The sequence below is a fragment of the Tauraco erythrolophus genome, chromosome 27 (assembly GCF_009769465.1).
Source record: "Tauraco erythrolophus isolate bTauEry1 chromosome 27, bTauEry1.pri, whole genome shotgun sequence".
Lineage (NCBI taxonomy): Eukaryota > Metazoa > Chordata > Aves > Musophagiformes > Musophagidae > Tauraco > Tauraco erythrolophus.
In genome coordinates, this window is record NC_141491.1 from 537,827 (window position 1) to 561,090 (window position 23,264).

Here is a 23,264-nt window from a genome sequence, read left to right on the forward strand (position 1 = left end):
ACTGCAAGAGGAGTATCCCATTTCAACACAGACCGCTTTGCAGTGGTAAACAGCAGCAAGTGGTTAATTTCTGCATAGTACAGAAACCGCTGAGAAACCTGCTCAAAACAAACGCCAATAACAACTGCTACTAGGTATTTTCCAGCTCTTAGAGATTCCTCAAGCTCTAAGGCCTGTTAGCCTATGGCTTATATAGTAGCTGTTACCAAAAAAAAGCAAGTTAGAAGAACGCCAGTCTTATAATAAAGCAATGCTTGCTGGGCAAAGCAATGCAATCTGAACTTGTTTGGGGACATTAACCGAACGCTCCCAATACATCTGAGGTGTAATGCCTCCGGCAGTAATGGAGCTGCGACAAGCGCAAGGTTGGCTCATTGTGTGCGCTGCTATTTGAGGGACATTGGGCCGCCTGCCAGCAGGCATGGAAAAAACTGCCAGAGATAAATTTTCTTTCACACTTGCAGAATGGAAGCAAGAAGGCTGAAAGCTTTGTGGCATTTGCGATCTGGACGTGAAAAGGGACACTGTCACATTATTTAAAACCAACCTTCAATATTTTACAGTGGAATTGTGACACCAGACATGATCCGTAGTTTATGAGCCGCTGACAATGGCCTGTGCACGATGTTCCAGAGAATACACACAATCATATGTAGACAGCATGGACATCTCAAGGAGGAGATGAGTGTCCTTTTGGCTCCAGGGTTAGCAGTTTACCCATCCCTCTGAACAGAAGGCTTGTCCACCCCTTATCTTTCGAAAACGCGACTCAGTTGTTTCACTGGCTGAGACTCTCAGACCTCGGAGCGAGATCCCCGCTGTGTTTACACAGCTGAAACGGGGGACAGCTTCAGAAACGCAGTTTGACGTGCTCGCTAATAACCGTAATAACAAAAGCAAGTCATGAAGCCACTGTTCCTTCAGTGAAAGTTCTGTTGTCTTTAACAGTATGCTTCAATGTAACTTTGAAAGCCAAAAAAGGCTGCCTAACCCCTCGTAAATTTTATGATGCTCCTCACCTCCGCAATGCCAGTAGGTTGGCCAGGTTAGTAACCCATCGTATGGACAACAATCCTCTTCTGGAGCTGCGCATTTACCTTTCAGTCCCATTGTATTCTGAGAGAGTAAATAGTGTTGCTGGATGTATTTATTTTCTCAGCATCACTCACTAATGCCCTGTCTCCTCTTCAGTGCCCGGGGTGTGGATGCACCAGCACCACGTGCAAACCCAGCAGCTGTGCGAAGCCTCTGTCAGACGGTGGCCGCGGCCCGCAGGGCTCCCTGGGGTCCCCCCGATCCCTCTGCTGCGGTCACTGCACCCCTCAGTGGTGGCCGTTGCTGGAGACAAGGGCAACCCCCAGGCCACCCTGCTGTTTTGGGGTAGCCCACCCCATGCAGCACATCTCAGCTCACAGGACCTGCTCTATTGTTCTCTCACAACGGACTTTGAAACATGAACAAACTGCTTGGGAGCCGACGGACAACTTCAGTTCTTGTTTATGCCACATGACGAGCACGTTTGTTCTGCTTTCCTTCCTCCCACTTGGTTACTCGTTGCGACTCACAGACATGGGAAGTGTCTGCACCACCTCGCAGCCACCAGAAGAACGTGCTCTGCGCTGTCACCAGCCCCAGCCTGCCGGGGTGTGAAGAACTGTGTTTGTACTGAGCACCAGCACCTGAAATCCCTGCGAGCTGAGGGGGGCCATCAAAGAGACATCAGTGCCCCAGCGTCTCCGGCTCATCACCCGTCGTGCCATGGCAGCTGCCATCCCTCTCTGCTATTGGCATCAGCACAGGTACAGATGCCGTGAGAACAGAGCGCTGAGCTCTGCCACATCAGAACTAAGGAAATAAGCTGCTTCAAGACATTGCAACTTCTTCGTAGGCAGGGAAGCAAAGTTTGTTTATCGCACTGCCAAAGTTCAAAGGCAATCAAAACTGCAAAAACATGTCAGGCTGCTGTTTAACTAGAGCGTGAAAACACGCTTTCTTAGGGAGGACAGAAAGGGAATTGTGGTGTTGCATTAGGATGGCTCCGAAGTCCTTCTCCTTGTGCCCAACGCTTGCAATGCAACTGTCTGTGCAGCTCATCAGTCCGGTGCTTAAAGGGGAAAGGCCCCGACAGAGGCAAAAAACTCCCCTAACAGCTACACACACAAAATAAGAACAATTCCATCCTCAGCAGGATGAAATGAAACCAAGTTGCCCCACTGCAGAGCAATGTGCAGACATCTGCACGCGCAGAAGTGTGTTACTCTCTGTCCTCCCAGGGACGCGGCACACAGGAGCTCCGGCTCTCTCCCAACACTACCTGACCTCAACGCTGGTAAAGCTTCTGAGAGAACCAGCGGTGGTGGTTGACTGCACTGCACTAAATGAAAACGAAAATAGTTGCTGGGGAGGAGCAGTCGGCGCAGCGTTCCTCCCTCGCAGGAGCACTCATCTCCAACACGGTAACAAATTACTCAGCTCCGTGCCTCCAAGGAAGCACAAACAAATCACTGGGGAGACTGGTTCAAAGCCAAGCACTGGCGTTCTGTGGGCAGCCGTATCGAGGACTGTCTAGTTGAAAATTGTGTGACCCTAAGATATGGTTATCTGCAAGCAAACTTTTAAACACCTCATAAATTAACTTGTACAGGAGCAAAAGTTGTCATGCAAGCAGATCTTACCAGGGAATTCCATCAAGCTTCCAAAAATCTTAGAGAATAAACCCAAGTCTTAACAGAGATCTGTGTCGACCTGGGCTGACTACGCCCTGGTGTCTGGGCTGCTCACCTGAGCGGAAACCATCGGCCCCAGCAGGATGTAGATCAGTATCGATGGATGCTTCACCCACACAAAGCCACTCCACAAATCTGCGTGTATTTAACACACGCGTTGCCACGGCATGCAAATGAGAGGCAGTACCAGCAATACCAGCGTTATGTTCTTCTCTCCTCTCTCTGTCCCCCTTCCACAAATAAAAACCACCCTTGAGCAATGCAGGTATTAACGAGCGATCGTTACGTACGATAGGCGTTGAGTGTCTCATAAATAATCATGTAAGGTTTTCAAACAACAGGAGTGTTGGTCTGGGAATTTCCTGTGTTTTAACCAAGACTTTACAGTAAATTAATTCAAGTCAGATCCTCTGTGTGCCTCAACTTCCCAGCTGCACATTTAACAATATTTCGTACCTGAAACACCACGAATTCCTTTAAACTGATGCTCATAAAATGAAGGAAACTTCCATTGAAGGAGGCTGCATATAGGCAGATCCCTGCGATGGAGAACGTGAAAAAAATGACACCAAATGGTTTGCTTTGTTGGCGAAAGCATCTGCCAGTAGGTTAAAAGCTTGGACAGCTGACAAGTCCGCTCCTGAGCTGTGTTGTACCTGCTTTGTACAATGACAGTGGAGTTTAGTTATCCTCAAGCTGGCACAAAAAAAAAAAAAAAAACGGGGACAAAACAACAAAGAAAGAGGGGGAATGATTTCCATCTGCAGTTGTGATGCAGGTACATTCAGAGCACACGGTAACGTGCTCTCAAGAACTTTTCATCTACTTTGCTGTTCCCTGTGCAGCTCACCCTCAAGTCAAAACTTGCTGAGTGCAAAAAGGTGACAGCAGAGATTGCCCCACATACGCCGCTGCGAGCGCGGCTGGTGCTGCTGCTGTAGCTTTCTGCGTACGAGTTAACGCGGAGAACTAAGAGGACTTGTCAAAGGGAATAAAGACGCAGCCTATGCAAATACCCCTCAGCTGCCGGCTCCGGGCGCACACCAAACATCTGCAGTGCAATGTGATCCAGCGCCGCAGATGCCAACGAGTGCAACGTGGGGATAAAGCCCCAGACAGAGAACCGAGAGTCACGCAGTCACACGGAACCACGGCTGAGCGTGGGTTTGAAGTCTACACACTGGATTTAGAGCCTAAAAGTATTAATGGAGCGTTTAAGTCTGCATATAGAGCTTAGTGCTTTGCAGAAAAAATCAGGGCTGGAGAAAACCAGTGGGATGCTGTGACACGGCTCGGGGAGGCAGGTGGGACTGGGGGGTTGCACAGCAGGGACACGAGTGCGACAGGGCTGGGGGAGCGTTGGCGGGGAGCTGCATGGCACAGTGCGGGTAACGTCGTCTGGGCATGCGCGGCCAGGGCACATCCAGGGGATGAATGACATCCCACTCAGCGAGAACTGACCTGATCTCCACTGGTCCCGTCATTTGGTGCTCTCCCTTCTGCATCACTGAGGGGAGTTGTCCCCCCTTTGCCCTCTTTTTCCTCTTCAGAGCTTAACTAAAACAAATCAAATTAAACTACGGTTTGAACTACTGCTTCTGGTACGTTATTATTTGGACCATGTATCAGAAACAGCAGAAGCTATTGGTTTGATGATATTTCACCGTGTTCATCGATGCAGCCGTTTCTCTCCATTTGGGCGTGTTTCTGATCATCACCGACTAAAATCCCTTCCTTGAACCTTCTCCCCGGTGTCAGCCGAGTTAGCATCTGTAAGCGGTTCAGCTCTGTCAGTGGTTTTACATCTTTAATAAGATCTGGAATATCTGTAGCAGTCTTGTCAAGTTTTATAGCCCCATTCACAGGGATTTGGGATAGCTGACATGGTCCCAGAACCTATCCCAGCCTGATAAACATAATCCCCAGTTCCTCTCTGATTCCCACTCCTTTTCACCAGTCACTCTCTCTCTCTTAACTGGTATCAGCTGCGTGAGCAGCTGGGGAAACATGGGGCAGCAGACCAAGCTCCTGGAGCAGCACCGCAAGTGCTCTGTGCCCGTACACAGCCCGACTTCCCCAGAAAATGCAGAAGGAAAATCCCATTTGCTGAGAGCAGATGCTCACTCCTGTAAGTCCTTGGCCTCCCGGGGCCCCACGAGTCCCATGGTTACTTGCAGCCCATACCACAGTCCTGGGTCCAGCAGAGGTGGACGTGAACCACCGGCGGAGAGTGAGGTGCTGTCCTGCCCTCCCCAGTCACACCCACCCGACCGAAGAGGAGCCACCAGGGAGGAGAGGGGCTTTGAGCTGCAACAGCGCACTGACGATTGTCTTCATTTCTAGAAAACTGGATGAAGGAGGAGCAATGGAGTGTTGGGACCAGAAAAAGATGTCTCCTGCCCCTCCTGCCGCTCCTGCGTTTGGCAGGGGGGCTGTTGCCTCTGCGAGCTGCAGTGTGTGCGTCAGCCTTCGCCAGGGTCGCTTCCCGCATCCCGGGTGCCGTTCCAGACTAACACAACCGGCCTTTTGTTTTGCTGTTGTTGTACACCCCGCTGCTTTGTCACTTTGAGGATCTCTTCCAACTGTACTAACATTTCAGAAAGTCTCATTTGAGCAAACAAACCTTGCCGAGCTGACGGACGGCTGTGTTGGTTATTCCAAGCAACGTGATAATTCATACCTGGTTACATTACTCCCTACAAAGCTATACGATTAATACATTTCTTGTCTTTCCATGATTAGTATTTAAGCAGCAGCAGTGACATGCACGGGTTTTTACAGACTTATTTAGAAAAGACTGTCCCCATTCTTCCTTTTTTAATGTTAATAATGTAGTTAGAGTCTCAGTAGATCTGTCATAAAAGTATTATCAAAGGAACCAAGATAAGTGCAGAATTATTTGCTGTTTGGAAAATCCAGACACATCACAGAAAGCAATAATAACACAAAATAACTTTGATAAAGTTTTAAAGAAAGCTTTTTTTACAACCTCAGCAGTAATTACAGCCCATATTGAAATAAGCTTCTTACAGTGAGTTTAAGTTAATTTACATTTTAACTTTAATATAAGAGATCGAGTTAACGCACTCTGACAGAGCAGACACCTCAAGGAAGGGGTCACCCAGGTGTTGCTGCTATCGATGAAGAACTTGGTAAAAATGTACCAGGGGTGCAGAGGAGAGCTGCAGAGAGACTGTTTCGCTGCTCAGCAAACGGCAGGAGCAGAAGGTGATGGAAAAGGGGGCTCCAAGGATCAGACCAGGATCTGGTCTGCCGCCCTGGTGGCACAGCTGGAGCACAAGGGTGCTGCCCCTGCCAGCCACTCTGGCAGGGCAGGGGCTCCGTGCCGCGCTCCGGGGCTCGCAGGGATCCAGCCCCTGAGCGGGTGCTGCCGGCAGCACCCAGGGGACCCCGTCCCCAGCCGCCTCCCGCCCCTCGGAGCGGGGCCGTAAAGCCGCCGCTGCTGCAGCTCGCCCGGACCTCCCCACGCTGGAGAAATAAAGGTCTCCTCATTTTGAGTGGCTCCCACGGCCATCTTGCTGTGAGGTGCAACGGCTCAATCCACTAACTGACAAACTGTCGTCTTTCCACTGCGCTGCGGCCAGATCCTACATCGGGCTTCTCCGTTTCCCCGTGGCTGCCGGCCCGGTAAAGAGGCAGTCTCACATGCAGAGGTCACTTTCAGACGTCACCGGCCCTCAAAGAGCACTGGCGAGACACCTGTCTCTAAGTTATTTTTTTCTCTCTTCCTCTCCATGCCCAGTCGTATCGGCCAGACAAAACCACCACTAGGCTGTGACTCCCACGGCTCTGGAAGTCCCGTTCTATTTAGATTCAGTTTTAGTTATTGCTCAAAACACAGTGGGACAGATTTTCTCGATTCCTTTTTTCCTGGCAGTGTTTACACAGCGATACACGTCACCGTAAACCAAAACCTGACTAGTGTTTCTGTTTTTTCTCATCAAGTTAATAGCAAAGGACTCTTTTGGAGTAAATGGGATATAATAGAAGCTTCAGGGGTTTGCCGTTATACTTCACCATTATCATTTAAAGCTAGTTTTTTTTTGTAGTCATTAATGAATAATGACGATACAATAATCTTCAAAGCTCACCATTCCACCACCAACCTTTCCTCTCCCTTCTCCTCTCTGCTCACGCTGGGCCAGCCTAAGTGGCAGAGCTGGTATCCTCCAGGATGCCCTCATCCTGTTAAACATTCATGTCCTCTTGCTTCTTCTCGTGTATTTTTATTACCCGCAGGTTTCTCAGCTGATAACACGCCGGCAAATACATTATTCAGTCCGGCTCGCTGGCTGTCTCCATTACACCGACATCCTCCAACACTTACGAGCGGGGAACCGCGTCCGAGTGCCACGGCAGAGTGTGGCGATGCCCCAGCACTGCGGGGCTCAGCGGGGAGCGGCGGCAGGATGGGGCCAGAGCCAGAGATCCCTGTCCCGGGGGACAAGCCCAGCTCCTCCAGCTGCCCGTCAGCCCCAAGGAGCTGTCGGTGGGGCCGGAGGGGCTTCCTGGGGCCAAAGTGCCACTTGTGCTTCTGCCATTACGTCGCAGAGGCTCTGTCGCCACAACAAATCCCTTTCTCTCGTTTCCCACGTGGACCGTGAACAGAGCAATTACCTTTGCATCTCACAGGGGGGCTGTGGAGCTTAATTAATTTGTGGGTTTCGGTGCTTCGTGCTCTCAAAACGCAGTGTGTTTAATTCCTTCATTACTTCACAGTTAATAGCATTATTTATCTGAGGTAGGGCCGTCCTCCCGAAGCCTGCGCGGCGCCGGGTTCCCGACGCCGAAGGCCGTGGGGGCAGCAGGAGGAGCAGCCTCGGCTCAGGGGATCAGGGTGGGCTCAGGAGGAGCCGGCGGCTCCCGCAGCGCGTCCAGCTGCGGCTCCAGGCGTGAAGCCATAAGGCAGCGTCTGGCCCGGGGGTTAATCCCCTCCCGCGACAAGGTCAGGGCTGCCAGAGCTTCGGGGGGAGGCTGCCTGCCCGTCCTGGCCGAGCGCACGGATGTCGCTGAGCAGGACACGCGCCGGCTCCGACTGGATGTGGCACCTGGAGGTGAAGCCGAACCGCTGCTCATCACAAGGCAGCCTTCGTGCTCAGCTGCTTAGAAAGACCTATCAAGACAAAAATTAGACAGGCCATTAAGCAGCACTCCAGTGGATTAACGTTAGTCTGTCTCCCTGACGCTGCAGGACTTCAGAATTCCTTTGAAGTTTGCATATTAGAAAATCACTTTCCGAGCCACAGAACTTTGAGCTTTAGATGTTTCCTATCAGTTCTGCGGTTGAGGAACATCTGACTAATCCTTTAGGATTTAATGAGGTTAACTAACACGCACAGCTTTGTAGGAGAGCTGTAGTTGGTATTTTGGTAGCAAACATGAAAAACAATGACAATAAGTAATCTTCTGTAAAGAGCCGTTTTCAGAGCATGGCATCGTTTCGGTAACTTTTGCCAAAGCTTCTGTTTCCTTCTCGGAGCACAGGTAGGGGCTCTGGTCCTGCTCAGTCACCACAATTAACAAGGAACAGCACTGTTTGCTTGTAGCTCTCACCGAAGTCAATCGGGTTCCACCTTCTGCTCTCTGGGCTGATTTCTGGGTTCGTTCTCTGGCTGCCCGGGAACCCCTTCCACGTGCCAGTAGCGTGTCGGCAGCGCTTTGCGAGCAGCCAGTGGCTGTCAGCAGCCAGGGCAGGCGGCAGAGTGTGCCCAGCGCAGGGCTGCGACTGGAGCCCACACCCCGCCGACTGCCCAGCGGAGCCCAGAGCCGTCCCTGGCGAGGTCTGGCGCTGAGACTGGTGCTCCAATGAGCACTCGGGACAGGGACAAGCCCAGAGCGAGGAGCCTGAGCCCCCTGTACCGGACGGTTCGTTGTGCTGTTCATACTTCCCGCACGTTCGCACCGCCGCTCCGGGCTCGTTTGGCACCTCGGCGGTGCCCGGCGTGGGGCTGGAGTGCTGCCAAGGAGCGGGGACAGCCAGCCACCGCTCTGTGTCCTCCTCGGCGGCGCAGCACCGGCGCTCCGGGTGCCTGGAGCCTGAACGATGAACTCGGTTTGGTGTTTACAGAACACACCGAAGTTGCACATAACAAGTTGACACGTAAATTCATTAGGATGCAATTAGAGCGATCAGAACTTAGGCTACTCAATTATTTTTAGCAAGAACACGTAATTAACTGCAGCTTCACGTCAAATGCTGCCTGGTGCCATGAACCAGGTTCAGAGGATCGGTGTGCACAGGAGAATGGCAGTGGGGTTCTTCCCGGAGCACAGCCTCCAGCTGGGACACGGCAGGCGGACAGGAAACACGGCCAGCTGGGCAGCGGTGGCTGGTTTTGTGGGAGACACGCTGGAGTGAGACGAGGTGAGCAGTGCGTTGTGCCCATGGCCGGGCAGCCCGGCTGGCACGGACAGAGCCTCTCCCCGAGAGAGAACTTCGGACTCCAAAACAGACACGGCTCTTTGCTGCTGCCGGCACGACGCTCGGAAGCCTCGTGCAGGACCTGGCGTGGGAAGCCCGGGAAGCGTGAGGCAGCGCTGCTGGCACCATCACGAGATCCCAGGAGTGACTTCGGGTCCGAGGAGGCAGAGGAGGAACTGCTGCTCAGCTGACTGCTCTGACGGACTGCCCCGCGCCGTTCCTGCGGAGACCAGCAGCGGAAAGGGGCACGGCGTGCTCATCGTGACATCGTGGAAACTCTTCAAGTGCTTTCCTAGCGGGATACTCATTGGGTAACCAGAAAGGACTGGTTACAGGAACGTCCTCATCACTTCCAAACCGCTGTGGCTCAGTTGTCATTTCAACAAAGACATCTCAGCCCCAGCTCACCGTGCAGATTCAAGGCTGATTTTCTTCTGCGGCTCGGCACGGCGAACCTGCAGGCGAGCGGAGCCGGTGCTGCTGGATGATTTATGCACCACCAGCTCATGCACTTCCCTGCTGCATAATTCATACCTTTTTAGCAGAAGATAAAAACTTCACAACTGGTGATGTGCAAGTGTTTATTAACGTGGAGACGGCCAGCCAGACCTTGGATTTGGAGAGAGCTCTTGAGAGAGCGCCAGAGTCTGTCCTCTGTAAGTAGATTTTTTTTGAAAGCTACTGCCTGGTAGGTAACGGGCTCCAAATGATTCTCTGACAGCTGCTGAGCCGCTGCTTCATCTTGGGGCCCTGAAGAACTTGGAGCATTGTGGAAGCAGAAATAAATAAACAGATTGTTTCCTTTACGCGAGGCTGGGTGCTGGATGTGCTGTGGTGTTCGTGTTCCTCTCCTGCACGGAGCAGTAAACCAAACACAGAAAGGAGATAAGAGCGTTCATTCCCATGAGGAGCACAGATAGGATGAAAAACAAGTTGTAAGTCATGTTCCGTGCAAGGTTGTTTATAAGGCCTGTGACTATTTTTAAACCTGGGAAACGAAGGGCTGCTGGCTGCAGAGAGCCCTTGAGGGTGGGGGCGTTGCGTTACGTATCACTGTCAGCAGAACGGGAGCGGACACGCGGTACCTGGCAGCCGGCACCGGGACGTTGGTGACACCATCCCTCCCCTCCCCGGGGGCAGGATCCCGGCTGCTGGCACTGCCCAGGCAGGCGGCTCCAAGCACCTGCTGTTGGGGTGACACCAACCTTCATGAGGACGATGCCACTGCAAAAACCCTTCCCAAGGACACTGCAGGGAGAAAAAGGCAGTTTCTGGGTCTAGAGGAGGAGTGTGGACAAGCCCGCCAGGCAACGCTGCCTGTTCGGCTCAGCCTCGTCCGGCGGCACGGGGGCACCCGCGGGCAGGATGGCTTTGCCAGCATGGGGCTGGCGCCAGGCGAGGGCAGCTGCCTGCTGGGCTGCCCTGGGCGCTGTGGATGGAGAGCAGAGCACGAAATGCTGCGGATGCTCTGGCCCCTTTGGCAGGGGATGAGGAGGGCAGGACGGGCAGCCAGCCCCGACGCCTCTCGCCCCATCGCCAGCGCGCCGGGAAGCATTAACTGTTGGGTGCTGACGGCGGCTCTGACACGGGTGAAGTGAGAAATCCATTCCCAGAGCAGATTTCCTCTCTCTGGCGTGGTGGAGAGCTTCGAGGCCACCCCAGCTTGTGCTGCAGGACATCGCCGCAGTGCCTTGATGGAGCTGTGCCTCTGAGCAGAGCCTTCCTCCGGCCCCGCAGGGCCATCCCGGCCACCGCCACCGCCGCGCTTTGCCGTGGCACGGCTCGGGTTCCCCCAGAGCAGCCCCGGCTTACCTGGGGATCAGGGACTGTCTGAAATCTGCTCTGTCATTTCCTGGAGGTTTGACGTGTCTTCATCAAGTTGAAAGGGGTTAAAAAAGAGATGAATATCATAAATAACCTAAATGAGTTGGATCTATAATTGCTTCCCTGGCACCACGCATGTACTGTCAATATATGTAACGTTATTTAAATAATAAGTTAACAACCTTCGCCTGTAAATTAAAATATCTTATTGAAATATATGCTGATTGCGAGGCAAATGCCTTTGTTCTAATTATCTTAATTACGGGCTTTTAAGGCTTTTAATGGCAAGAAGCTGTAGAAATGAAAACACACATAAATGGCAGCTCATAATGGTGAGAGCTGCACCTGCTGGCACTTCCACTGTGTTGTCGGGGTAATTAACGCGTCGATGCCTGCCGACGGCGCGGAGGGCGGCGGGTCCGTGGGGAGCCTGGCTGGCTGAGGACGCGAACGCACGCGCCTGTCACCAGCGGCGGTGGCAGCCTGGACACGCTCAGTTTAGCATCCCTGTTTGCGCAGCGCCCGCCCCACGGGGGCACAACACGGGGGCTTTGCTGTGCGAGCGGAGAGCAGCTGCTCTGGAGGGAGGGGGCCGCGTGCCGGTGTGATCGGCCGGGCCCCGCGGCGCGTTGGTACCCTCACCCTCACCGGCCGGTGCTCTCCCTGCTCCTCCCTGGCACAGGCTGCACACCCGGATTTCCGCAGTGTGTCCGTACCCCGCTGTCAGCCCCGCGCTCACCCAGCCAGACTGGCACGGCCAAATCCCACCAGCCCTGGCAGCAGCCAGGTCACTGCAGCATAATTAGTTAATTAATTTCTTGTCGTTTTGTCCTGCCTGGCTGGAGCGCTGGCGCGAGTGCTGCATCTCTGGAGGAGGGTTTGCCATGGACCAGCCCGGAGGAAGTTGTGCCCGCTGTGCCTGCTCCACCGGCGGGTCCGACGGGGCAGAGGGCTCCCGGCGGCACCGGGCTCTGACTGCCGCCACCCGCGGCACACGCCTCCTCGCAGGGGCTCCGAGTTCGGGCTGCGGGCGCCGGGACGAGGGCAGCGCCGTTTCCGAGGCTGCTCTCTGCCTCGCAGCGGGTGGGCAGCAGTTCCCTCTTCTGCAGGCACACAGAGAAGGAGAATTAATTTCCATTTGCTCTGGGTCAGCACTAGCGATCGCATTCAACTTTTTGGGCTCCTGACTCCGCTCCCATCGCCTGTGCCTGACAAACTAATGAGTTTCCATTGATTACTTGTCTGTGCTGCGTTTGCCACCTTCATTTTATTCTCATTTTAGCTCCTTATCTTTCTTCATGCTCTTTTAACTTCAGCCTGTGAATGGCTCCATCCTCTCTAAGCGAGGCCGTGTGCCTCTGGCAGGCTCCTGCCCACCTCCGAGAGCACAAAAACAATCACCCGCTTTGTGCTGGTGCTGGGCGCCACGCAGAGCGCTCAGAGGGACGGGGTCGAACTCAGCGCAGGGTAGTGCCCGGCTGAGTGGCAGGTGAAAAAGCCCCGGCAATGGGAGCCCAAGAGGAGGGCTGGTGCCTGCAGGCCTTCCTCGCTGCATCGCCAGCCTCAGCGGCACCGCCGTCCTCAGCGGCACTGCTGTCTTCAGCAGCACCACTTTCCTCAGTGGCACCACCATCCTCCTTGGCACCGCCATCCTCAGCGGCACCGCCATCCCCAGCGGCACGGCCGCTCCATCACCCAGGCTCCCGTGCCCAGAGGCAGCGGGTGGGAGCCGCATGCGGGCAGCAGGCGAGCGGCACGTGCAGACACGGGCTTCACGCTCACGTGTGGCCGCAGGAATAGCCACGGAGGTGCCAGGGCAGAGCCTCAGTGGGAGCAGCTCGGCGGGAACGACCCCCATCCCTCCCTGCCATCGTGGCAGAGCCTTGCCCGGGGCACCCGTCCGCAGGGGGGTCTGCCAGCTCCTGCCACGACCGCTGCTGGTGCAGACACGACTTCTGCAAAGCATAAACCAAAATAGATCAGCGCCAGGTTTTATTTACTTTCAGATTTGTGCAGGCACGACAGGTTTTGCTCTCCAGCTGCGCAGTAACCTGCATAGCCTGGGAACGTGAAGTCATGCCCAAACAATTGGGATGGTACCATTTCAGATTGGATTCCTGGTCACATGACTGCAGATTATGAGACTCCACATCTTCTCCAGCACTTGCTGGGCCAGCTTAGGTTTGTTCTGGAATTACCAAAGGTACTTAACATAATTGAGAAAACCTCAGTGCTACCTGTTTACACTCAGCTGAACAGGGACGTTATTTTTCCTGGCACGGTATTTGAGCAGTGCCTGAAATCAAACACGCGAAAGGTTAAGTCTATTATTAAAAAAACCCAAATCCAAAACCCACTGTGCCGAAACAAATGCAGCAACAACACTCATGGCCTGGGGAGCCGCGGATTTCGTCCTCAAGATGAATATTACAAACCTTTTTAGAGGTGCCTACAGGTCATGTGTCAACATCACATCCTAGGGAAGAGCTTCCCCAGCACTTTCCCTCAAGCTCTTTGTCTGCACCGCTGGCAGCCGGAGCAGGGCAGGTGCCAGGGCTCCGGTCAGCAGCTGTTGGGCCATCATGGCCAGCTTTGCCCCGGGGCTGCGCGGGGCTGCCGCGGTGCCCGCTCTGGCTGCAGGGCTCCTTCCCTGCTGTGCCAAGGTGAGCGATGTCCCGAAGGGCCCCGCAGCTCCTGCTCGGCTTTGACGTTCGGACAGGCAACCGCTGCGCCTGGAGCCATGGCCTCACCTTCAGCTCCTCTTAGACGGCGGCTGAAACGCACTTGGGTCACCAAACCTCAGCCCAAGGACTGCCACAAACTTGCCAGACGGTCTGTATTAATTACACTAAACCCAGAGTTTCTGCAATGTCACGGGGAGTTTTCGAGGTGCTGCCACAAGTGAAGCCAGAAGTTGGTTTTCCTTAGGGAGGCCCCGGCGCTGGCTCCCCTGGTACCCGCGACACTTTGTGCCACGGTGGTGTTCGTTTGGATGGCACGTGCCCAGCCGGGTGCTCAGCTCGGCGGGGGGCTTGTCCGGTCCACTGGAAAGGGGCTCCCTCCCTGCACACTCCTTGCAATGTATTTTGAAGAAAATCAGTGTATTGCAAGAGCAGATCAGCAGGCAGGTTTCAGGCTGTTTTTCTTTTCTATCTGGACATATGGATACAGGAAATCTTTGGAGACCTTGACAGAGAAAAGAGCCTCCCTTTGAATTCCTAAACCGATGGCGCGTCTAAAAATAGCCTCCGAAGGGAGACGGAAGATGAGTTACAGGAGAAATCCAGCACCTTTTCTTACTGTGTGATATTCTTGAAATGTAAAAAGTAAAACGCCGTGCAGAAGGAAGGAGAAGGGGAGCAGCCAGGCACGCTGAGGACGTTTGGAGGAGCCAAAGTGCCATTATGCAAAGTGAGGCCGGGAAAGGTCAGCAAATACCGCTCCTTCCCCGGGGAGCCCTTCTCCTGCAGGAGTCGTTAGCGCACTGGCAGGATAACGGATCCTCTCCGCTAATTCTCTAGGTCAGAAGCAAATTAAGACGGAAAAGCCGATCCACCATCCATCCACGTTAGGCACGCCTGACCAGCTCACTCTGGTCGCTGCTGTTTTACAGAGGGGTGAGGACTGGGAATGCCAAAGTCTTGTCGTCGAACCGGGCGCGTTTCCCTCAGCTCAGCTGGGATGGGCAGAGGGGCACCGGCACATGGCACGGCTGCAGGATCCGGCCACTCCTGGCACACCCCCAGCTGGGAACACTGCACTGGGAGCAATTCCTGGCACTCCAGGACTCCCACCGGTGCCGCTTCACCCCTTTGAGAATGCCGTTTTCCCGTGGCCGTGCCAGGGGCCCTGGGGAGCACTGGCTCAGCCCGGCGGGGAGATCCGGGGTTCGGATGGCTCCTGCTCGGCTCCAAAACCTGATGCCAGCTCACACTAGTGCAGCTTGCGATATGGAAAGGGGCAGACCAGGAGAATGCTGTTCATGGGATGTCGGAAACTCCATCCCCAGGCAAGAGCGGGAGAGGGAGGGCGGTGGGGAGGCAGAGGCTTCCCTGGGAGCAGCCCAGGTCTCTCCCAGCGTGGGCACAAAGCGCTTTTAATAACCCACGATACAAACTGCTCGGTGAGATTAAAGCAGCCCACTCCTGGGGAGGATTAAGCTCAGGGCTGGAGCTCCTCTCCCCCGCGCACAGACACACCGCTCCTGCGGATGGGCACCCCGGGCCCGTGGCGTGCAGGGAGAGCAACTGCTTCCACCAGAGCTGCCCTGTGGGCACAGCGCCCGTGGAACCGTCCCCAGCATGAACGCCAGACGGGACCCCAGGCTGAGTGGATTCAGGCTGCTGCCGTGTGCCAATGGGCCTGTGCCATGCCGGTCCAGCAGGAGAGATGCTCGTGCCCCAAGAGCACGAGAGGAACCCAGAACCCCCTGTGCATGGGAACCCCCTGCAAACCCGGGGCAGCGGGCACCGGCATCTCCTTGCCACTCACCACCCCACCAGCACAGCAGCTCTTTGGAGTCCCAGTGGGGCGGCAGCACTGGAGAAGCCTCGTGGCAGTGTTCCACTGCACGGCTGCTCTCGAGAGCAAACATCTTCGCTTCCCACCTTCGGCCCCGCGGGTCACCTCCCATGCCAGCCGCGGCAGGACACGGCACAGGCGCAGCAAACCTCGCCGAGCCGCAGAGGCGGCTTCAAACAGAAACGCCTGCGAAACCCCCAGAGTCACATTTGCAGCGAACAAAAACACCCACCCGCACACAACGCAGCGTTTCAAACCCTGCCTTTAATCTCAGGTTCCAGCAACAACCTTCTCCCCATCCAATTACTTGTCTTACAATTGACATCGCAACATTCAATTCCTAAGAACTAAAGAGCTTTGAAAACATAACCTACTTTAAAGCAGACGAGATTTATGGTGGAAGTATTTACTTCCCAGTCCTCGACGCTATCAAAGTCGCTGACGCCCGATCAGCAGCCCCTGGAACGAGGCCTCCAGACAGGGTCTGGTTGGCATTTGCTGGGCACCACACGCTGCAGCTCGGCCGATGAGCCCAGCACACGTCCAGCGCCGGGCACGCTCCTGGGGCGCTGGGCCCCCGAGGCTCCGGTGCTGGAGCTGTGCAGACCCCCACCTCCCAGCCCCTTCTGCTTCACTGGTGACACCAAGGCAGGTCCCAGCTGAGCCCCTCCAGCCGTGTGGCAGCTGTGTGACAGCCCCGTCACCGTGTCCCATGCAGCTGCTGGTTCTGTTTGGCTCTGAAACCGCACACAGCCACGGTGTGCCCTGACACCCCTCTCCTGCTGTCGCCCGCAGCCACCGGCGCGAGAGCTGGCACAGCTGCCGGCACCCTCAGCCCAGCGAGTGCCAGGGTCTGATCCGCACCCCTCTGGCCGCTCCGAGCGCAGAGGCTGCTGCACGCGGCATCATCACCAGGCAGCTGTAGCATCCAGGAGCAGCTCAAATGTAAAACGGGAAATCTTTGCGCTGGTGCGAGCAGCACGTCCCGAGCCGGGCAGGCAGCGGTCCTCCTGGTACACGCTTCTGCCTGGCCTCAGCCCTAATCATAAATTTCTGGGCTAACCTAAATGGAGAGGCATTAACTTTCACTCCTGAAACAAGGTGCAATTAGTTGGGCATAAAAGAACACTGAAGTGATGCTAATTACCCTTTAAAAGATGAATAGAATTGAGTCAGAGAAGCAGAAAATTACCTTTGTGCGGAATCAGCTTTGGAGTTTAAATGGAACCAGCGGCGGTGGCTGGACGGGCACCATGAGGTTCAACCCTGTGTCTCCTCCTCCCTGTTCCCAGTCACACCACAAGCCCTCACACCGGCCAGGCAGGACCCCAGGTACCGCGGCGGGGTCTGCATCCCACCTGCACCACCCTTCAGCCACAGACTTGGCCAAGACCACACGCTCGTGCTGCTCCCGGACAAGGAGGGGCAGGAGGATGCTGTGCGGCTGCAGCTGCATCATCTCAACCCCCAAAGTGAAGAACTCATCGTGTAACAACAGTTCACAAGCACCTTGACTGTCTCATTATGTTTATTCCTGGAAACTGTCCAGATTTTTAAAATCTATCGTGCTATTTCCACATCCATCCTGCAGGCTCCTCCATCCCACCTCTCGGCACTTTGCTGATCAGTAATTGCTTCCGGTAACAGCAAGTAATTTATTGCCGACACCGCTCCTCGTTGCAGCCCGCTCGGAGGTGGGCAGCAGCTCTGCGGAGGGGCCGAGACCCCCCGTTATCGGCCTTCCTGGAAGCACACGGCTCCTCCAGAGCATTGCACAGATTTGCCATCACAGCACCGAGCCCCAGCCCGTGCCAGTCCCGCTCCAGGGTGTTTGCTAAGGCACTGCCCTGTGCCAGCTGCCGCGGGGAGCTCCAGCTGCGCCGAGGGCCCCAAGTCCCCGGCACATGTGATGGGGACAGGACTCTCCTGCATCCATGAGGAAACCTGTCCCGGGCATCTGCTCGGGCGCTGGAACCAAACGGGGCAGCTCCAGGGCTTCGTGTGACCATCACACATGGCACAGACGTGCCGTGAGCTGCCCCGGTGCCAGTCTCTGCGCCAGCACTTGGCGTGACCTTCCCGGCTGCGCAGGTGAGCGGAGGCAACACTTTCACCCTTCGGATCGTGGCAGTGGGGCTGTGCCCAGCGCTGCCGCGGCTCCGCTGCTCAGCACAGACATCCCCAGCATGACCAATTTGGACTGAGTTTCCCCAAGAAAAAGCTGGGGGTCGCAGGGGGGTTTATCCAGTGCAACACCACCTGCATCCGAGACCTCAAGGAGCTTCAGCCCCGTCTGTTCCATGCAGGCAGCATGCAGTACCGTGTAGCTCCCGGGACTTCTAATCGTAATTAACAATCTGTTCCACTCAAATCCGAGTGGAAGGGGCATGGGGAAGCCTTCTGCCGGGTTCTGGAGCAGGGACCTACCGGCACGGCTCTGGCAGAGCTGCAAATGCTCCTGAGAGGAGAGAGCTCCGGCTCTCCGGAGGGCTGGTACCTCTGGAGCCTCAGGCTCTCCCTGCTGCTCTCTGAGTTCAAACATATAAAACCTTTATGTTCCCATCAAAGGTACTCCTGAATTTATGCTTATGGGAAAAGCTCATGGAATATGTTGTGGGAACTAAAGATTTAAAAAGGCAATTTGAAAAGCAGTCCAGGAGGCAATCTGCTTCCAGGTGCCGCTGCTGCTTGTTCTCCCCGCTGCGCAGGACTCGCCGTACCTGCAGCACCGGCTGCTTGATCCAGCCCAGGCCTGAGCGCTCTTTTCATTTATAAGATGCATTATTTACCCACCTGACATGCAGCTAATTTAAAAAGAAGATTTATCAGCAAAAAAAGTAGCACTTGCTATGGTGGCTTCCAACCAGCGCAGTAGAGTGTTTTGCTGGGCTCGTGCTGAATCTGCAGATTCCTGCCCGATCTGTCCCCGAAGGGCGCTGGCAGCGGGCACCCGGACCCGCAGCCTCCCAGGGCTCGGGACACCTCGGCCCCTGCCAGCCCCAGGCTCCGCTCGCCATGCTGCTGGCACACGGCTCACCGCGGGCTTGAGCTTCCAACAGACAAGCCAAGTGCACGGCGGCCCACGCCGAGGGAACGGCTCCCCCAGCGTCACGGCAAGGCTGGAGCCAGCACAGAGCTGGGATGGCACAACCAAACCCTCTCTGGGCAGCTGAGCCTGAGGGGCCATCAGCCCGTCTAGTCCCGCGGTGCCCGCCAAGCTGGGCAGCTGCTTGCAGCACACGCAAGCGGTGGGAGCGGGTCCTGGGGCTCCTGCGGAGGGGCCCGGGGTGCAGCACGGGGCGGTGAGGGGTGCTGGCCCCCCGCCCAATGCCAGCAGGTCTCTGCGTGGCTCCCGTGGACAAGGGAGGGTGTTACATGTGCGTGGGAAGATACAGGCGCTTCCTGCAAACCTGCATCCTGGCGGTACCCCCCCCGCTGCACCCCCTGCCCCACGCCCGGACCCCCCGGCTCTCCGCGCTGCTGCGGGAGCGGGGTCTGTCCTGCTCCACCAGCTGGTCCCGCGGCAGCTGAGAAGCGCCCGGTCTTTTGCACGGCGCTTTGCGGGCAGAAGCAGCTCCTCCCGCTGAACAAAGCCAGAGGCACCGCTCCGGTGCCAAGGAATTTTTCGCAAGCCGTGGGAAGTGTCAGTCGCTTTGCAAAGGTGCGACTGTTCACAGAGCAAAGCGTAACCGGAGCTCATCAGTGGATCAAAGCCCACCCTGGAAACGGGATATCAGCTCCAGTGTCCTCTCCCAGCGTGTTGGCCTCCCGGCCAGCGTCCTCCATCCCACTCCTCCGCCTCCAGCCCCGGGGCCAGTTACCCCATCGGCCGTTAACCGGCACCAACCAGCGCTGCCTTCGGGCAGGGGCAAACCTCAGCGCGGCCGGGACCCTCTGAGCGCAGCGGCAGAGCCACGGGCACGTGGGCGACGGGCATCCACGTCTGGGTCCAAAAATTGCTGCGGGGCTGCTCACCGCCCCCGACACACCTGCGCCTTCGCTCGCGGACACGTGCGCCCGCACGTGCGGCTCCTGGCACCGCTGCCCCTCCAGCAGCCGGGTGCTGGAACATGCGGTAAACACAGATAAATATTTAATGTTCAGAGAGAGAGTTCTCGTGGTGACCCAGATTTCCTTCCCCAGACACCTTGCTGGGCCCAAGGGGATTGTGGGGGGTGGGAGCACGGCCACGGACATGCGTGACCCCCCCAGTGTTGATAGCAGCCCCCAGCCCAGATGAGCCAGGACTTTTTCCCTGCCTGGTGCCTGCTCCTCTCAGGGCTCCTGTTTGAGCCGGGGTGGACACGCGTCCGCAGGCGCCGCGCGACCGACCTGCGAGCATGGAGGCAGGAGGCGGATGCCCCGCTCCCCTCCAAGGCGCAGGGGGAGCAGCTGGGGTGCTCTGGGCAGGACCAGCTTGTTTCCTGCAGCTGTCAGCTCCGTCGGGAGAGGTGCCCACAAAGAGCATCCGGACCTGGGATGCTCGCCCCCGCAGCCCTCGGCTCTGCTCCCCCCCTGCTCGGGCCAGGGCCTTCGACCTCCCCGGAGCAGCCGGCGGCACCGCGGCGCTGGCATTCCGAAGGGGCTGCTCTCCCGCTCTGGCACGCGGCCGAGTCACGTCCTCCGCAGGCAGCGCTGCCTTATCAATAATAAAAGGCAATTTCCCCAGACGGAGCAGGGAGATTACGCAGCCGTTGGCACTCCTCGCCCGCTGCCGACAGCGCGGGAAGAGCGTTAATACGACGCGATTTGACAGTAACACAAAACAACAGCAGCATTGGGGATGAGGAACGGCAAAGGCGGCCGTCAAAACCCTCGTGTTCTCCAACCAGGAGAAAGAAATCAAAGCTGTCAGGCCGCGGCCGAGCAGCGAAGGGCAGCCGAAAGGGAGGGCAGGACCGCGGCGGGCAGCCAGGTCCCACTGCCCATGGGGGGCACGGGGAGGACCTGCCATGGCACCAACTCGGTGGAGACCCTGGCGTCACCGCAGCCAGCTCAGCAGCACGTTGGCTCCGCAGCTGCAGAGCCCGGGGAGGCAGAAGCACCGTCGTGCACCGGGCACGGGGCAGGCGAGCAGCTCTGCGCGCCCGTTGCGGGAGCAGCAGGACACGGCGCCGCGTGCCCGTTGCGCTGCACTGCGATAGAGGAGTGGCACCGCGGCACCGCGGCCCCACAGGGGATGGACCTGCTGCCCAGGTGGCTGCAGGGGGGGATGGAGACTCCGAGAGCCCCTCACCATCGGAAGCACCTTCCTGAGCACGAGCAGCCCGGGCGGGGATGCCGGGGGTCCAGTCAGCAGAGGCTCCACTGAAAATTTCTCCCGCTCCAGATCCAGCCATGTCGGAGCATCCAAGGGCAGGGAGGGCAGGGAGGGCCTGCGCCTGCCCGTGCTACCCAGGGCCCTGGAGCTGCTTCTGGTCCAACAGCCATTCGGTAAAAATCAGTGAAGGGTTTGATAACGTGCATGCCTGGAAAGACAAACAAACAGGGCTTAATGAAACCTTTATTTTAAAAATATGGTTTTTAATTTAAATGCAAATTGGGTGCAGTGTTATCTGTAGGTCACTTGCACTGACACACTGCTTAATTAGCAGGGATGAGTCTCAGGAAGCAAAGGCAGCTAATGGCTGGCCCTTTCCTGGGCATTTGTTTTAAGTTAATTAAAATTTTTCAGGAAGGGATCTGTCCTGCTCTGCAGAACAGCTCCTCGCTCTGTTCAGCCCGTCCTTCCCGAGCCAAGCGCGCTGCCAGGGACGCTCTCAGCAGGCTATTAGCTATTAATCGAGCAGGGCACATTTATTTCTGCATCCTGAAACCCCCTTTGGCGAGCCACAAATCACAGCCCACTGTTCGATAGATGCGCCTGCAACATCCAGCATCGGGCAAAACGGGATCAGCAATAAATCTGAGCGAGGACGTGGGGATTTTTCCAAGCGCCGGGGTGAATTACGTATATAAGTCTTCGGGAGAGACGTTAAACCTAATGTGAAATTGAGCCTTCAAGTGATGAGCGGAGCAGTTATCCCCCGCGTTACAGGCGAGTCGTGTGCAAGAGGATCTCATTTAGGGAAAATCTGCCTTTGCCAAGAGAGACGAGCTGGAACCGAGAGCCTGATCCCTGCGTCAGGGCTCCAGGGACGGAGCTTTAACCCTTCCCTCAGCCCAGCTCTGCCTCGTGCCACCCACCGCACACGGGCACCCCCCAGCACGGGCACAGAGCAGCCCCAAAAAGCTGCTGGTTGCTGAACCTCAGCTGCCTCGACTCGCGCTCGCACCAGTGGGGACCTTGCCAGAGCGGCTGGAGCAGCGAGGCTGGGTGGTGGGTGACAGGGCAGTGGGAGACACGGGTGGTGGGAGATGCGGGTGGTGGGTGACACGGGTGGACAGTGCCAGCTCGGTGGCCGCAGCGCCGCTCACATGCACTGAGCAGGGGCAGCCCCTGGCCCGGCACAGCGCCAGGATCCCGCTCCGGGATGCAGCGTGGTGCCGAGGGGGTGGGAAGGGTCTCCCACCCCTGCTCCGCTGCGGAAGCGCAGCTCGGCCTCCCGGGCTCTGCAGCCTCTGGAGCGGGACGGGCTGCGGTGAGCTTCCCTTCCGCAGGGTGCAGCCGCTGTCAGGCTGCAAGACGAACGCCGCCATGAAATTCTATCAGCGGAAAGCGGAGCAGGAGCGACCCTGCGGCAGCGGCGGCTCCCCCAGCACGTGGCCGAGCGCAGCAGCCGTCAATGGACGCTCATGGTTTAATCAGCGTGTGCCCCTCCGGAGAGCAAATCGATAGCATCTCGTTGGGAGAACATGAGATAAACAGTCGCCTTAATAGCGCTCCATTTCCCCGCGAACAGGAGCCCCAGCCTGGGGCTGCCTCCCGGGCGCAGGAAGAGAAGGCCCTCGACTAAAGAACGGGCTCTGCGGCCGCCCCGCTCCCTGCCGTGCTGTGCTTCATCCTGTTTCCCGTCCTGACCCTGGTGCCATGAGAACCAGCAGACCTGGGAACAGCCGGGTCAGACACGGGAAGGGAAAGCGGGTTGCAGCCACGGCGGCTGGTAGGAGCCCAGGGCTGGCTCCTGCCTCTGCCCCGGCTCTGCCCAGTGAGTGCCGAGTCTCTGGGAGCTGCTCCTCTCCTTTGGTACCCGTAACCTGCAGGGTACGAGCTCACCCGCCCCCTAAATCATGTTGGAAACCTCCTCTCCGACGTGCAGGCGGGCGCACAACGGGAGCCGACCACCGGCGTCCCTCGCCCGGGGACGCGCGGACGAGCGGTGACGGCGCCTTCGCACCCTCGTTGCCTCCCGCCCCGGCAGACACCGCGCGCGGTCGGTGCCGTTGGGACCCAGCAGCCCCACTCCCTGCTGCTGCTTTTCCCAGGGAGCTACTTCAGGGCAAAAGCTGTAAAAGTTCGGATTTAGAGTTTATTTGTTCCCCATACTCTTGTCTGCCTACGAATGCCCAGTTTCACTCTGAAAAAAATCCTGTGTCTCTTCCAGCATCCTACGTGCGAGGAACAGCAGCCCAGAGCCCGGGGAGGGCTCCTGGCACTGGCAACAGCTGTGGTTGCCCTGGCACCAGAGCCTGCCCTGCCAGAGCCCTGCCAAGGCTGGGGCTCCCACGGACCGAGAGACTCTCTTTTCTTTCCATTTGTTTTTTGCTTATTCCTTTGTTACGCACGGAAGGACTCGAAACACTGGGCTCAATTTGGCAGAGGGCAAAGCTGTTGCTCCACAAGGAGAGGACACAACCTTTCCAAGCAGGAG